Here is a 17,485-nt window from a genome sequence, read left to right as displayed (position 1 = left end):
ACCACCTCAGCTCCCTTGGTGGGAGCGACGGCTGTTTCACCCTGGTGCCTGGTGATGCAGCCCGTTCCTCTGTGTGCTGGGCGCTGCCCGTGTGGGGACTCCAGAGCGATGTCAGTTTCACCCACAATATACCACTGGGTGAAGGTGCCATCAAACTCTGGCCCTCAAACCGGTCCTGGGTGATGTATTGGTACATCGCCCAGGCTAGTAGCTGATGACTCTCAAACCCAAGGTAAGTTAGGGACTCCCCTTGCATGTTAAGCCTGGCTTTACATATTTTTGGAGTGCTTTTGCCTGGTTTCAATGGGTGCTTAACTCTGACTGTTGCTTGCATGAATGGAAGCTACAAAAAGATGTGAGTATGTATAGAAACTAGCCTAATACAAAGGTAAAATTTATTAATTTCTCTGTACACTTTTTCCTTGCCCATGGCATGCAGCCCCCAGGAGATTTCATCCTCAAAGGAATGTGGCCCAATGGTTGGTTAAGGTCTCCCATCCCTTAACTAGACTTGTGTTGTCAACACGTGGCAGTCACTCACTTTGCTCTCCTCTCCTTCCTCAGAGGAGGGGTTTGTGTCTTGCTTCTGTCTACCTAGTGTATTGGCTCATTTAATTGTTTATAAGAGTAATAATTGCTTGGAGAGTAGAATCAGTGTGTTGACCAGAAATACATATTCTCCTGGGGAATAATAATATATGTGGTCTGTAATTGTGCATGTGTGTGTTTGTGTCTGCAAGAGAGATCTGCCGCTACCTTCCCTACATGCTGCCCTAGAAAGCTGGCAATGTGGTTCCTTTTTAACTGAATCAAGAGTTCTGCATTTTTCATTTTGAGATATGCAGAGGAGAAATGAAAAGGTGCACATTTATTCAAACTGGTGTCTTAATAAGTTCTACAGTTATTTGCTGCAGTTGCAGCTAAAACTCTCCTGCTTAGCAACTAGAGGCACAGGCTCTTTAAAAAGTGTTAAGGGATCTACGTTTACTACATCAGTTAATACTTTGCAATAACGTGTACATTGTAATGTGGGGAACACATTACATTTTTTAAAAAATCCATTTTGCACATGTCTGTCTTCTGGGGGCATTCAGTAAACAGACTGTTTTTTAAATACAATTTGGGGCCCAGACTCTGACATGCGCTATTTTATAACCTGAAGTAAGTGTCTTGATATCAAATATTCAGTTGCATATCTGGGATTTCATTCAGAGTGCTTAGCCAAAAGAAATAGTGGACGGCTGCAGAATTGCCTGGCTCATTTTAGCCTTGTGTGTTGTAGTTTTGTTATTAGCAGTTTTTATAAGAAAAATAGAGGGGGCGCACTCAAGAGAGTAGTTCAGCAAAAAGGAAAAATATCGAAGTTCGTTAACAGCTAGGCAGGTTATTTTAAAACTTAAGTGAGGACACAATCCATTAAGGAAGTTCTGCACCTTAGACTCTGTTACATTCAGAAAGAGCCGCGTAAGAGTATAACTCCTATTCATTTCAATTGACTTTTCCTCAAGAGAACTTGCTAGTGGATTGTTCCCAGGCAGATCTGGAATACTTGTCCAATGAAAGAAAAATGGTTTCCTTGCCTGTTAATATGCCTCTCAAACATTAAGCTAGGCATGGCTTACCATGTCCTCTACAACACCAATTATCATTAAAACCTCCCTCCCCATCTCTTCTGTTTTTACAAAAAAAAATTATGCCCTGCTACTTTTATCAAACCCATATGGAACACTCAACTAGGCAAACTTTCGTTTGAAAGCTAGGGCTGCAGACACACACACACACACACACACACACACACACACACGGCTTCCAGCATAAATGGGGGCAAAGGGAAATGGTACGTATCAACTTAGTTTGGCTGTCAGTACCAAAACAGGGGCTGTCTATAGGCACAGCAAAGAAGGATGGAGGGGGGAATCACTCCAAACTTCTGTTGGTGCAAGGAATAAATAACTACTTCACTCCATCCATAAAAGTGTTGCCTCCTCCCATATGTCAAACACCTTCCAAACAGTTTGACTTGCAGCTTTTAAAACATCTGTTTCTTCTCTCCTCTTTCCACACCAAATCACAGAGCTTTTCAACTAACGTGATAGAGGGGGAAATGGCTTTGTAGCAATCAAGGGTGCTGCCATGGTGCCTCCCCCCCCCCCACACAATAAAACAGAAAAGACATTCACCCACTGTGGGCCAGCTATTCTTCAACATGCCTTTACCCACCATTTCAGCCCCACAATCAGGAGTTTTCTGCCCCACACCCCTTTTCTTCCAAAGAGCAATTGTAAAAGTGGAAGTTATTTTTTCTGCATATTCAGAGACATTTTTGCGATAGAAATCAGGAAGTCCCCCATTTTGTATCTTACCATGAATTACCTCAGTTGCAGATGGGGAACTACAACTCCCACCCTCCTTGACCCACTGGTTATGCTGGCTCAAGCTGATGGGAACTATGTGTTGTGCTTCCGCCATCTTGGCATTCAAGATAACCCTTCAATTAATCGGTAGTTGTTACGACAATGAGCTCATATATGTTTATATGCACCTGCTTTGATACACTAATTGACTTGCTTTGATTGGCACCCTTATCCGTGGGAACGGGGATGTTGGGCTCAGAGCCCGGAAGATAAATGATCAGTAATGTTTTGGGTACTGGCCACCTGCACCCCTGGCCAGGTGGCTGACATAGTTTGCCTTGTTGTATAAAGAATGCTTGGATCTTTGCTTGGGAGTGGACAAACCTTCTCCTTGCTGCAGTGTCCGTCCTGTGTCTCTGGAAGAGAAGGCAAGGGGAAGTGACAGACTGCTTTGCTATAAACCTATATCTATGTTCAGTAGAATTGATCACTCTGGAGTTTTGGACTTCTTGAAATTCCTGCATCTTACAAGCTTTCCTCCAGCTTTGGGGCTGTGGTTTGGGTGTGCAAAAAACTGGAGTCCAGTAACATCTGTAGGGCCACAGGTTCTGCATCAGCAATGCACACTTCACAGTCCACTCTGGTCCTTGTGTATTCACTAGGAGTCCAGCATATTATGAAGCACCATGGTCACATATACCGTGCTGTCAGGGCTTAAGTTTACAGAATGGGGTATTGGGGAAAGACAATGGTGACCATCAGCCAACCAAAGTTGTGAAGGAGCTTTGGTAAATTTGGCTCCATAAAAATCACATTTCCCTCCAAAATGTGCAAGAAAGATTGTGGTTTCGTCCGTCTTTCACCCCAAAGCCCTTCAATTCAGGCCAAAGTTTAAAGGCTTTGAAAGTTCAGCCAAGAATTAGTGTGGATAGTATGTGGCCGTTTAAAGACCTTGGTTCAAATCCATGAATTCATAGGGTGCTCTAGGGAAAATCAGTTTCTTGCAGCTTCATCCAACAACATTCTTGCTTATTTGCATCTGGGGGGAAAACCTTTTCTTTTCACAAAAAAACTTTCACACGTATCTCTAAAATCCACCAGAATGGTTGTCCCAGTTTGGCAGCATGAGAATGGAGCCACAAAATGGCAGGGAGATATTTCAGCCCAGCCCCAAATTACCATTTATCTTTAACTAAAGGAGTTGAATGCAGAGAGAGCAATCATACCAGCCAGGGAAGCCAGAGTGAGTCAGGTGACACTAGCTGACAGCTATAAAAGCTTCCAGGTCAGCTTGCTCACTGTTACCTGCAACCAGGTATCTTTGATGTATGCAGATTGCCTTCACCTTCAGTTGCATCAGAGTCAGATCTGACACCTGTGTACTGTCTAAGGATGAGCCAGGTGTGCATGCCCTCAGCAGTCTCAAGAACTCTGCAGATCAATTCATCAAGACTGAAATATAAATAATATAAATGCATAATATAAATAGCATTGTGAACATGTTTGCATGGCCATGTATAGAACGAGGAGAGAGAAAATCGACACCACTCTCCTTATTTGGCCATGTGATTCATGTGTACAAATGCAGGAGGCTGAACCATAATGTAAAGATGAAATTTCACATCTCTTTTGATAAGCAGGAAAGTTTTCAGGGAGGGCTGGTCAGAGTATATTGATCTGAGGAGAATCTCTCTCTCTCTCTCTCTCTCTCTCTCTCTCTCTCTGTGTGTGTGTGTGTGTGTGTGTGTGTGAGAGAGAGAGAGAGAGAGAGAGAGAGAGAGAGAGAGAGAGAGGAACAGAACATCTCTGTGTAAGAGACTTTTAATTTTCAGATAATTTGTGTTTTTGAAACAGTATTTCTTTTTTTATTATTACATGGAAACTGGAGCCAGATATTTATACACTAGTGTAGCAACCAGATAGTAGCTTCTTATTCTGTCTGTCACAGATGCAGCTGGCCAGAAGATGGAGCTGCAAGTACACAGTGCCGGTTTTCCATGTCTCTTGGACACCACTGAGACTGAATGAAGGTACTCTTGACTAGGGAATGGGTGAATATGTCAGTTTCTGGTTCCCAATTTTTTCCAATGCTAAACTTGGTTCTTAATATTTCCACATCAGTTTGTGATTTATTTATTTTTTAAGTCCTCATGAAACTCCTTTGCATTGTACTGCACCCCCCCCCCATTACACATTTTTGTATGCATTTCCCTCCAAATATTCACATTTTCGCAAAGCTAAGCTTTCCATTTGTTATTTTCACTTGTGTATACATTTATATGCATGCTTCACCCTAGCATTTTTGTACATGTTACTTGGCGGGAGAACTGTAGGGCAAAAATCAGAGAAGCACCAGTTTTGAACAATGTCTGGGTTTCGGTTTGTGTATTGTTTCAAAAGGTGCACATTCGATAAAACAATCTTTAAATGCTAACTGAATCGAATTCCTACTCCTGACAAAACAAGTCTTTTGGCTCTGCCCATTTCTAACCCCTGCAGCCTCTCTGGTGACCTAGGGAACCAGTGCTGTTTTGCCCTCAAGCATCAGAGCCTGAGTTTGGTCTGAATTCTGGGCCACTGGTCTCTTCAGCAACAATCAAGCTTCTGTCGGACTACCTTCCTACATGCTTGCATGCTGCCTGCCCAGTGTGGTCCACATGACATTCCTTGCCCAGACCACTTCTCCTCCACCCAACCTCCTCGACCCTCTTTTAACTTCCAGACTTCACTTTTGACTACTGTTGCATTTCCCCTTCCCATATCCTCATTCTGCTGCTGCACCTGGTCATGTCTCCTCCCAGGCAACCTGGCTACTTTTATTGAGAGGTTCAAAAGAGGCCTTTACCCAAATGGCACCAGTACATGAATATAGCAAAACAACAGCAGATTAATTCCAAAATAGGGTCTGGGTCCTATTTCCGTTCCATTTTAGCAATGGTCTTCTTGCCCAGCTACCTCCATTAGGATACCCGCTGGAAAATGCTGTTTTAAGTAATGCAGATGATGGAAGCTACTGCTGAACGATGGAATTATTTTTAGTCCGCCTGCCTCCCCTCTTTAACAAAACTAAATGTCAGTTAAATGTAGCCATGGTATAATTTTCCATCTGTAGGCACAGAAGCTGCTGTGGCATAGGCTTCCCTGTATTTAAAAAGAAGAGAGCTATAAACTTCAGGAATGATGGTATCGGATTTATTATTGCAGGCAGAAACACAATGCACCCTTTCCCGAAGTGCTGAGAATCAGACAAATGAATAAAAATGGAAGCATTACGTCTCTCATGGAATGTCTTGGCTGTGTCAGTTCCAGGGAACATCATTAGTAATAAAAATGCAATAGAGCTATGGCTTTCCTCCTTCTTCTTGTTTTTTTATCAATTACATTAGCAGTTTGAAAGTGGGACTATAATATTTTAGTCATTTAGTTTAAAATCTTCCATTTAGTTAGGTACCTACAAATTACAACTGCACGTATAAATCAAAATACAGGCTCGCAGAATTGATTGTCGTGTCTTTAGCACTATTAGCGGTAAAAAGGAGCAACAGATGTGCTGCGTTCATGGGGGGAGAATGATGGCGGCAGCAGGAAAGTGGGTGACCTTCTGACCTCCCACTGGATACTGAACAGAGAGACTTTTAGAGGCCACTGAGCCACAGTCTCTCCCACTTGGAGAAGCTTCTCAGAAGGATCGAGAAAAGACGGCCAGAGGCAACACTCCAAAACCTCCCTGATTTATTTAAGCAAAACAGAACGGTCCAAAGGTAAACCACATTGCTAAGTCTGGTATTGGAAAGAATAGTTAAGGCAAAGGGGTAACTTCCCGCTCACTTCTGCTAGCTGTGACAAAATATATTTTTAAAAAATCAATTAGCCAGTAGCCACACTGAATATCTAATACAACAATCCTACCTGGGAGAAGTAACACCCCAAGGAAGGTAAAATTAAAATTAAAAACATCCTCCAAAAAACTAGCCCAACAGCTGATCAGATCTAACTTAAAACACCCCCTCTCAGCCTCTTCAGTGATGAACCCAGAGAAAGTGAGTGTTGGGCAGCCTGCCTGCCGCTAAACCAGCCTTTCCCAACTTCATGTCTTCCATATATTTTGGACTACAACTCCCATTATCCCTGACCATTCACCATGTTTTCTGGGGCTGATGGGAGCGGGCAAGAGCCGGCATGCACAAGTTGTGCTCCTGAGCATCTGCAGAGGGTTATGAGTTGCCTGATCTGGGAGGGGCCTGGTGCTCAAGCCCTACTGGGGAAACTGAACCCAAACTTGGCTGGCTGGTAAGGATGAGCTTGGAGGCACAGCTTCCCAGCTATGGTGATGGGGGGTGGGGGGTGATGAGGTTCTTCTGTTAGGCAGGGTGGAGAAAGAGCCTTGCTGCTGAGGGTCTGGACTGAACCAGATTTGATGGTAGGCAGGCAGGCAGGCAGGCAGCTGATCCCACCCCATCCATCCCTCTATTGACTGCTTCCTGGCCAGGTCTGTCTCTCCCCTGCCCCCAGTGTTCTTCCCTCCAGTCTCAGGAACCTCATCCCACAGCACAGCATAATCATAGTGGATCGATGTTGCCTTTTGGTGAGCAGATGGGAATCACTGAGCTAAAACATCCCCAAAACTTTTTGTCACCGTTCTTCAACCTTAAAGAGACCGCTTCTAAAAGTTCATTGAATAAAAGTTGTTGTTTTTTAAAAAAGACGAAAGAAAGAAAGAAAGAAAGAAAGAAAGAAAGAAAGAAAGAAAGAAAGAAAGAAAGAAAGAAAGAAAGATGCTTTTTCATACACCCATTTATTTGGACACTTTTGGGGGTATATCAGATCTTTTTCAAGGATTATTTTGCTTTTCCGGAGATATAACTCAGATTGAAATTCAGGGGAAATATACAAACAGTGTGGAAAATATCGCCGTGCCACCCTATGCTTTTTAACTGAGTTATACCAACCAGTCAGTTCCATTGAGAGTCAATGTAGTTGTCTCTGCTTAAAGTGTGAGAGGGTATTAATTGGCTTAATTTCTGAATTATACACACACACACACACACACACACACACACACACAGTATTGATTCAGCAAAGCAAATGATTCCTTCTTCCATGTTATAGGAGAAGATAATGCATGATTCCTGATCTCTTCCTAGTGTTGCTGGTACAATAATTCAGCGATGTTCCAACAACTTCCAGTAAATTTTCACCCTGTGGATTCCCTGCTGAGGCCTTTAAATCAAGCTTGGTACAGATGTGAATATTTCTTTGCTGGGTGGGGGGAGACATGTTGGAGGGATAACTGCACTCCAGTTAGAGCCATGTAAGCTGCTGCCTGCTAATTGTGTTGGCCACTGCTATTTCGACTCCATTAGGAGTCCATTTTGAAAGGGCAGCCTGTCTCCAACGGGTTAACTGGTGCCACATTAACAGAGCAGCTCTAACACTATGAACAAATATAGTTTAATGCACCCTACTTTGAATTCAGAGTCCATATGTATTCCAGACAAAAGGCCAAACAAATTTACAAGACTTCGTGCATTTCTATAGAGCTACATTTTTTCCCCTGAAGGATATGTAAATATTGCACTAATCAGAGGTTCTAGAATTCCAAATGCCACAAAAGGTTATGACCTGAAGCCCTGCTAATAGATGGCTGAGGGCGTAGACTAAGTAGCTCTGAGTGACAGCAACCACAGGGTGTTTTGCATGAAAATCAGCCTCTAATAAATGACCTCTGCTTTTTTCTTTTCAAATCTATGACAGTAATGAATATGAAAGGGAGAGCTTCTTGCACATCAAGTATTATTTACACCTAAACAGAGGAGAAATGGAGTATGGTGTACAGTAGAGTTTCAAGTCAGAACAGAGCTTCTCCCCCCCCCCCCCTGTATTTCGGCAGCAGAAGTCTACAAGAACTGGAGGTTGTTGCAGGTTTTTTTTTAAAGAAAAGAGGAAGCTCACACATAAAAGCCACGCTTTTTGAAAGCAGCATTTGTTTTTCTAATGAACACTTTTTCTGTCCTGTTCAGAAAATGTTTTTTGATCTCTATAGGTTGTGTGTCAAGCTTCCTTGAATCCCAACATAGGAGAAAGGGGGGATATAATAATAATAATAATAATAATAATAATAATAATAATAATAATCTCATCAGTTGATAAATGACGTGGTGGCAGCAGTCTACAATGAACAATGGTTAAGGATCTGTCAGAGCTTGGATAGCACAAACTTGGGAGCAGCCAGGGCAATGGGAGAAAGTGCAAGAGTGAGTTCAGATGTCATGCATGTTCCTTGTTCAGGAACCATTGATAAATAAATCATTGAGGGCCGGTTCACACATACTGGCTGGCTGCTTGTTTTGTCAAAGACAGAAGCCTAACAGGACAGTAACTAGGCAGCTATTTCCCTACGTCACAAACTAATGCTAATGATTAAATAGTATAGAAATGCCTTAAATAAATAACAAATAAATGATTGTCAAAACAGCTGGGAAAGATACCACCAATACCGGACTGGCACTGATTCTGCACTGCTGCTGGCGGGGCACTTGCAGGACTGCTGCCTGAGGGGATTCTGTTGCCTGAGGCAGCCGCCTCAGTCTGCTTAGTGCTAGAGCCGGCTCGGCTGGCAGGCACTTTTCATTCTACATTGAAAGTGCTGTTTTCTGTCTTCTTATCTACACATTTATGCAAACACATGGGTTGCCCATGTATTCACAGAAGCAGTTTTCAGAACACTCAGTATTCCTACTGCTAGCATAGAAATAGTTTTAAGCTGTTATTCCAGGCAATAGAAGTTTGGGATGCCTGTGTGTATTAACTTGTAACAACTAACCATTTTGCTGGCTCTGCGCCCTTACGATTCAAGACACAAAGTCATTTTATCACTGTCCCCCATTTTGTGTAACTCAATATTTTATCTGCATTTATCACGACATATATTGGTTCTTGCTAATTATCCCAAGTAAACAAGAGTGTTATTGGCATTAATAATTGGAAACTCCTGTGGGTGTGGAACTCTCTCCAGAGCAGTTACAAGCTAATATATGGGCTACTCAAAGCCACATTGCCTGAACCGATAGCTTAAACTGTGGTTTCTATCTTAGCAATAGATGCAGAGTTTTCTGCATACGGCATGGGGCAGACTCTAAAGAACTGTCAAGGCTGCAGTGGAAGCCGGGATGCAGAATGCTCAAATAGAAACAACTGGTGTTTTGACAATGTCAGGGTAGAAAGGAAGTGAGATTTAGGAAATGGAAGTGTAGAGGACAGAGAGAAAAGTAAAGTATCATTAGTTAGCTGTCTAGGCTGATAAATTAAATTTCTGGATGGTGGTGTCATTTTCAAGCCACGCACACCCCTTTATCAAAAACTGAGGAACCTCACTACTCCTAACTACAAAATTAGCTCTTACCGCTGACTAGGGCCATCTGGAGTTTGGGAGTATGTTGTCAGTAATATGCTGATGACACACATCTCTACTTCTCCTTTATATTGGCAAATGTGGCAGTGGAAGTGCTGGACCAGTGTCTTGTCTTGGAAATGGACTGGATTGGAACCAATCTACTGAAGCTCAATCCAGATAAGACTGAGGCACTGTTAGTGGGTGGTTCGCTAGACAGGATGGATGTGAGGTTCTTGGTGGGGTTACACTCCCTTTGAAGGAGTGGGTACATATCTTGGGGCAACATCTAGATTCATTGCTGTCGCTTGAGGCTCAGGTGGCCTCAGTGGCATGGGATTCCTTCCATCAGCTTTGGCTGGTGGCCCAGCTGCACACTTTACTGGACAGGGATAGCCTAACTTCCTTCATCTATGCTCTGGGAACTTCTATGTTAGATAATTGCAAAGTGCTAAATGTGCAGCTACCTCTGAAAATGGTTTGGAAACTTAAGCCGGTGCAAAATTCAGAGCAGTGGCATAGCGTGGGGGGTGCAGGGGGGCCGGCCGCACCGGGCACAACATCTGGGGTTAGGGCAAATCCACGGGTTAGGGGGCGCAAATCCACAGGTTAGGGGGCGCAAATCCACGGGTTAGGGGGCGCAAATTACTTGCCTTGCCCCAGGTGCTGACAACCCACGCTACGCCACTGATTCAGAGGCCAGGTTGCTCACTGGAACAAGATGGTTTGAGCATAAAACACCAAACCTGGCCCAACTGCATTGGTTGCCAATTAGTTTTCGGCCCAATTCAAAGTGTTGCTTTGGAAAATGGCTCAGGATCTCAATACCTCAAGGACTGCTCCTCTCCATATGAACTGAGCCAGACCCTGAAATCATCACCTTAAGTCCTTCCTTGTGTGCTCCCTTATGAGAAATCCAGAGAGTGGCAACACAAGAATGGCTCTTTTCTGCAGTTTCTCCCCATTTGTGGAATGCTCTCTACAGGGAGACTCGCCTGGTGCCTTCGCAACATATATTTAGGCACCAGGCAAAAGCTTTCCTCTATAACCTTTGATCTTTAATTATCTGTGGTCTTTTAGAAGTGAGTGAGATGTTTTCGGTGTATTTCTCTTTCCTCTTGGTTTTACTGTACCTATGTGGGGTTTATTGTCTGTTTGTAAGTCACCTTGGGTTGCCCTAGGCAAGATAAAGCGACTAACACATTTAATAAATAATAATATTAAGTCAGTGCTGATTCACCAGGCCATATACACCAATTACCTAATTGTCTAATTTGACCAAATAAAATATCTTTCCAAGAATAAATGAAAGAATAAAACAAAATGGTTTTCTTTTTCAGCCCCTTTAATCTAAATCACACCCAAGTGATTGTCCTGGTTCATACTAAACCCTCCTAATCCAGAAATAATTTCCCCTTTCCCAGAAAACTCAGCGCAAATGTTTGATAGTAGCTTAATAAGTAAGCTCCCTACCCCATGGTTTGAATTTGGCTTATTATGAAACTGACTCAAGTTTGCTTTAAACCAGGGTCCCTGGCTTGACTGCAAGGCAAAGCAGAGGTTCCTTAAAAGTAAACCAAACTCTTGTAGTGAAGTCTAAGTGCAAGGAGAAAGGGAGACGGAGAAGCCTGCAAGCTGCACACTTTGGCTCATTCAGGCATTTCCACACAATGCCAAACTATGTTTTGTATTATATTTGAACACAGTCATTCCATCTATGTATTTTGGAGTAGCCTAGCTAAAGCCAGTGGGATTGCTCTAAACTAAGCAACTGACAATCATGAGGAAAGGATGAGCAAACCCCTAGCCCTGAAAATGTCCTGCCTTAGAACTTCTTACATGTTTACCTGAGAGGAAAAAGATAATTGCCAGCTTAAAAACTGTGCCTAGGAACAGTCTTATCTTGTCAATGTAACAAGCAACAACTGTGATTCATTGGTGGTGGTGGCGATTGTTGTTGGGGGGGGGCAGTTTCCAGTTCAAGAGGTTTTTGGAAAGAAAGGGAAAGCTGGCGCTGAATGATTGTGTGTCACAGCCAAGAACAGTGGGGTGGGGGTGGGGGAGAGGAAGAGAAGTTACAGCAGTCTGCATTAGTACATTCTGGCAGCAGTTATCAAAATCCCAGATGTCTCTTTGCTGATGTATGAGTAATGACATGGCTTGATGTTTATGGACAGCTTGTGTTCTCATGGAGAAGGTGTAAAGAGGAGCTGTCACTCTCTTCTACCACAAGATGTCAGTAGTACTGCTTGGGTGCTGAATTTGTATTGACAACATGTCGCTGCTCATATTATTAGCTGGGTGCTTCTCATTCTCCCCCCCCCCCACTTCCCTCTGTTTTGTAGATGGCATTGCAGCTTTTCTTTTTTATTAATAGTGTTGCTGCCGTGGAAAAATTAATCTCTCTCTCTGTGTGTTTGTTCTTTCGAAAGAAGTTTCCCCAAGTGTTTTCAAATGTTCCTTGAGTTTTAGGTTGGAAAGGGAGTGAGGAAGAGACATGCAAACTTAGCTGCGGACTGTGCCGATGTTAGAAGGAGAAAAGACATTGGTGTCACAGTTCTGCATCTCTTTTCATGGTTCTAAATGCAGTTTATTATGTTTAGGTATTAGCTTGCAATTGTAAAGAGGTCAGTGTGCATTGTCCACCCCCACCCCAGATTCCAGCAGATATTATATACGACATAACCCTATGCTTGTCAGTATGATCAGAAGGAAGCCTATCCTACTGATTTGAATGGGACTGCCCTCCTATACGTGTGCAAAGCTTTGAACCCTATGAGTTGTTGTTGTTGTTGTTGTTTAGTCGTTTAGTCATGTCCAACTCTTTGTGACCCCATGGACCAGAGCACGCCAGGCACCTCTGTCCTCCACTGCCTCCTGCAGTTTGGTCAAACTCATGTTGATAGCTTTGAGAACACTGCCCAACCATCTCGTCCTGTCGTCCCCTTCTCCTTGTGCCCTCCATCTTTCCCAACATCAGGGTCTTTTCCAGCAAGTCTTCTCTTCTCATGAGGTGGCCAAAGTATTGGAGCTTCAGCTTCAGGATCTGCTCTTCCAGTGAGCACTCAGGGCTGATTTCCTTAAGAATGGATAGGTTTGATCTTCTTGCAGTCCATGGGACTCTCAAAAGTCTCTTCCAGCATCATAATTCAAAAGCATCAATTCTTCAGCGATTAGCCTTCTTTATGGTCCAGCTCTCACTGGACAAAAACAACAGGCATATGAGTTAGTATTACATATCACTATTAAACTCTCCACTACATGCATAAGCTGCAAAGAATGCCATTTTATCCTAGATGCTGAGAATGGTGCCATCCATCCATTCTTAAAACAATCACCATCCTGCTTTTCTTAAAGGTGCTGACTTGAACTCAGATTTATCTCCCCTCCCCACAATATGGATACATAGGTAGATCAAACTTTCTTCCATCCTTCCTTTCAACCAGTATGTACCAATATTGACAGATATGTCATTGCCTTTGCTGCATTACTCCAGTGGAGAGTAGAATCACATCTGCTGGCACTGTGCCTGACATTATGTGTCCTGCCAGTCCCACCTTTCTGCCTGCCTCCTAAGAAATACCTATGCAGTCATTATGCACAGTGGATATTTATAGATGTTCTGCTCAGTCTGGGAAGGGGGCCAGAGAGACACATGTCTCCCTTGACTCTATGTGTATGCACACCCTTCACAAGCTGTTGCTCCATTCTCCCAGGAGCAAAGATCTCACCCGGAGGGCTAGGATGGAGTAGCAGATGGCAGAGGGATCCCTCATTCTCTTATTTTATGAAGACACTGTTAGCGTAGAAATGCTGTCAGTATCTCTCTCCAATCCCTCACTGGGGACCATGTTTCCCAGTGGAAAATGACATTAACAGTGTCAATAAGCTGGCAGCATCTCCACTTTACAAATAATTTGAAGAGGTAGGAGAGGCTGTCTCAGCTTCACCTCTGCAGTCTGCTACCCTGTCCTGGTCCTCAATATGAGGTTCACTCTCCCACTTGGAAATGGGACTGTGGGCATAAAGAAAAAATCTGAACATTCTTTTGAGCCTTCAGAAAATCCACAAAAGTTCTTCAGCATTCAAAGGGTCCGGTTTTGATTCTTCTTTTTAAATGAGCAGAAGATTAGACACACATGTGTAGCGGACGTTCTTTCGTAATTCCAAAATGCAACTCTGGGCATTTGTTTTCCTCACCCTGTGCACGCCTTTCCCACATTTCTCACCCAGTGCAGGCTTCTTTGAGGAGAGTGTCCCTGTTTCCCCTTTTGCTTTATTTGTAATGTTTCTATACCACTTGTCACCACAGCAGATTCAAGGCAATGTATAGCATGAACACACAAAAACAAGCTTCCCTTAAGGATAGTTTGGAAGCTGCAACGAGTGCAGAATGGCTGGCAATGTGCTTCTAGGCGTGACTGGGAGGGCTCATGTCACACCTCTTTGGAGGGTGCTGCATAGTCACACCTGGGGCCAATTCCAGGTCTTGCCTTTAATGCATAAAGCCCTAAGTGAGTTGGGTCTCACATACCTGAAAGGTTGACTCTTCCCATAAAACCCATCTGGGAACTATGTTCAGCTGGGGAGCTTTGAGGGTTGGTGATATGTAGAAGAGTCTTCTCAGTAGTGGCTCCTGTGCTCCGAACATTAGAGAATTCCTGCTGGATCAGATCAAAGTCCCCTCTAGTCCAATGTTCCTACAGGAATTCTGCAAGTGGAAAATGTGTGCAACAGCACCCTCCCCACTTCTCTTTTCCAGCAACTGCAATTCAGAGGTATTTTGCCTCTAACAATGGAGAATCATAGAACTGTAAAGTTGGCAGAGATCCCGAGGGTGATCTAGTTCAACCCTCTGCAATGCAGGAATCTCAGCTAGATCATGCATGGCAGGTGGCCACCCAACCTCTGCTTAAAAAGCGCCGAGCAAGGAGAGCCAACCACCTTCCAAGGGAGACCATTCCGCTGTTGAACAGCTCTTACTTTCAGAAACTTATTCCTGTGCACTTGGCACCTACATTGCACATATTTTAATGACATGCCAAGCTTCTGGGAGTGGTTGAATATGAGTTTTCTCTTCCATATATTTCTGGCTTGCTTCCTCCCCGTCTCTCTTTGCAGAAATGGTAGTGCCTATGCGTCAAAGCTAGAGTCACTGAAGGTCAGAGCAAGGAGACAGAGTCAGTTGTCAGTGAAGTTAACCCCTTATTCAAGGAAACGACACACAGCTCAGCAACACTTCCCCACAGGTCTTGCCCCTATAGAGTAGTTGCCAGGACTGAAGGTCCCTGCCTTCCACCCCTCCTAAGGCTCCTCCTATCCCAAATGTTTCACAAGCAGTCTCAAACTGTGTCTGACCACCTCTGGTCTCTGTTCTGCCCTCCTCATTATCCTGCATGTTGTTGGAGACCAGGGAGCTTGTCACAGCTGGAGATGGAAAGTCGTGGGATGCTTCCTCAGTCTCTTGACCCGCCCTCCTCTGCTTCAGCCTCGGAGTCTGAACTGCTCCCTGCCACTGTTCCTCCTGCTCACTAAACTCTGTTGTCCCATCAGTATCCAGTATCTCTTCCCAAGCCCCCTCTGACCTCTCCTCATTGTCCCACCACCAATCCCTCTGAGCATCCCTCCACTGGATCTCACCTGGGGGTTCCCTAGCTGGCGCCTTCCACCTCTCCTCATCATCCAGCCAGTCCCTGTGAGTTCGTACACATGAGCTCTGCTGCAGATGCCACATTCTATGTCGAAAGCGTTAGTTCAAGAATTATTGATTGAAAGTTCCTGAGGTCAGGGATTTGACTTGTTATTTGTCTGCAACCCAATAAAATGCCATGCAGATTGAGTGTGCTATATACATAATTGCCATCACCATATCAACAAATAAAGCTAACTCTTGCTCCTACAACATTTCTGATGATGGAAATTTCCAGCACTGCATTTGCTGAAATTTGTAAGCTTTGTTCAGGAGTCTTTATCAGTTGGTCTCCCTTGGGAGGTGGTAGACTCTCCTTCCTTGGAGGTTTTTAAGCAGAGGGTGGATGGCCATCTGTCATGCATGATCCAGCTGAGATTCCTGCATTGCAGAGGTTTGGACTAGATCACCCTCGGGATCTCTGCCAACTCTACACTTCTACGATTTTATGATTATGTGTCAGGGCTGCGGAAGTGATGTAGTATAGGGGTACAGCTTCTTCTTTGCATTCAGAAGATCCCAGGTCCAATTCCCAGCATATCTAGTTGGAGTGGGAAAGAACCCAGTCTGAATCCCTAGGGAGCCACTACCAATCCCTGTAGACAAGACTGACCTAGATAGACCAATAGTCTAATTCACTACAGTGGTACCTAGGGTTAAGTACTTAATTCGTTCCGGAGGTCCGTTCTTAACCTGAAACTGTACTTAACCTGAAGCACCACTTTAACTAATGGGGCCTCCTGCTGCCGCCGCGCCTATGGAGCATGATTTCTGTTCTCATCCTGAAGCAAAGTTCTTAACCCGAGGTACTATTTCTGGGTTAGCGGAGTCTGTAACCAGAAGCGTATGTAACCTGAAGCGTATGTAACCCAAGGTACCACTGTATAAGGTGGCTTCCTATGTTTCTACATACTATGCTTTCCCTTTGCCTCTGCCCATCCTCCTTTTACACACAGCAGAACTGGCAGTCACGAAAGCAGCACGCCAAGTGATTTGATGACCACAATTCCTCCATTTAGCTTGGTGCAGTTGGAGAAAGTTCTGAGCTGGGTGGATTGCACCCAGTGTGGTTGTTTGCAATTCTGGCATTTGCAGGCTCCCACACACTGAAGCTTCCTTCCAAGATTACATCCTCTTAGGACAGATGTGAGACAATAGCATGCCAAGCCCCGCAGTGTGAGAGGAAACAATGGCGCACTGTTGAAGGGATGGCAGTAAAACCGGTAATGAATGGGCTTCCAGTGAGGGCCAACTTACAATTGGCCCACAGCATGTGGCAGATCCAATACATGTAACAGCTGGCCGGACACTGAAGCAATCATATGAGTAATTCAGCACACCCTCCAAATTGCTGTTCAGCACATGATGAGGCAAAGATTTTGTTTTCACTCATCATATGCTGGACAGCAATTTGGTTCAAAGGACTACTTGACCAATACACTTTGAATTTCGCACTTGCTGAAGGCTGGTTTTGGATCATGTGAATTAGCTGTGACAAGTTTTGTAAATAAAGTCCATACATTATTATTTTGCCTTTGGATTTCTGATTATATTTCAAGGTATATCTTCTTCTTAAGAAACTCTTTCTTAACTGCTAAGACAAAAATAGAAATGTGATCAAAACAGATGCCTGTCATTAGAATGCACCGACTTATGGCACCAGGGCATAGCCATTCACTTTTGGATTTTCTGCCGCAGTTCTAACAATTCAGAACCTGGACTACAGAACTTTAGTAATTTCATCAGAAAAAAACCCACAGTAAATATGTTTCAGCCAAAGGAAAACACTTCAAAGGTTGGTAATTTATTTCAAAAAGAGAAAGGTAACACTTTCTGTGCTTAACTTTCCCTCTGAAATCATTGAGACTTAGCTCATAGCCACACCGTACCCTGAAAGCACATTTAATGCACTTTTAAAGTGCTTGGCATCCCTCCCAAAGAACCCAGGGAATTGTAGTTTGTTAAGGCTTTTGGGAATAGTAGCACCGTGTGGTATAAGCTATGGCTCCCAAGATTTGTTGGGGAAACCATGTGCTTTAAATGTATTTATTT

The sequence above is a fragment of the Podarcis muralis genome, chromosome 8 (assembly GCF_964188315.1).
Source record: "Podarcis muralis chromosome 8, rPodMur119.hap1.1, whole genome shotgun sequence".
In the NCBI taxonomy this organism is placed as follows: Eukaryota; Metazoa; Chordata; class Lepidosauria; order Squamata; family Lacertidae; genus Podarcis; species Podarcis muralis.
Note: the sequence above shows the minus strand (reverse complement) of the source record.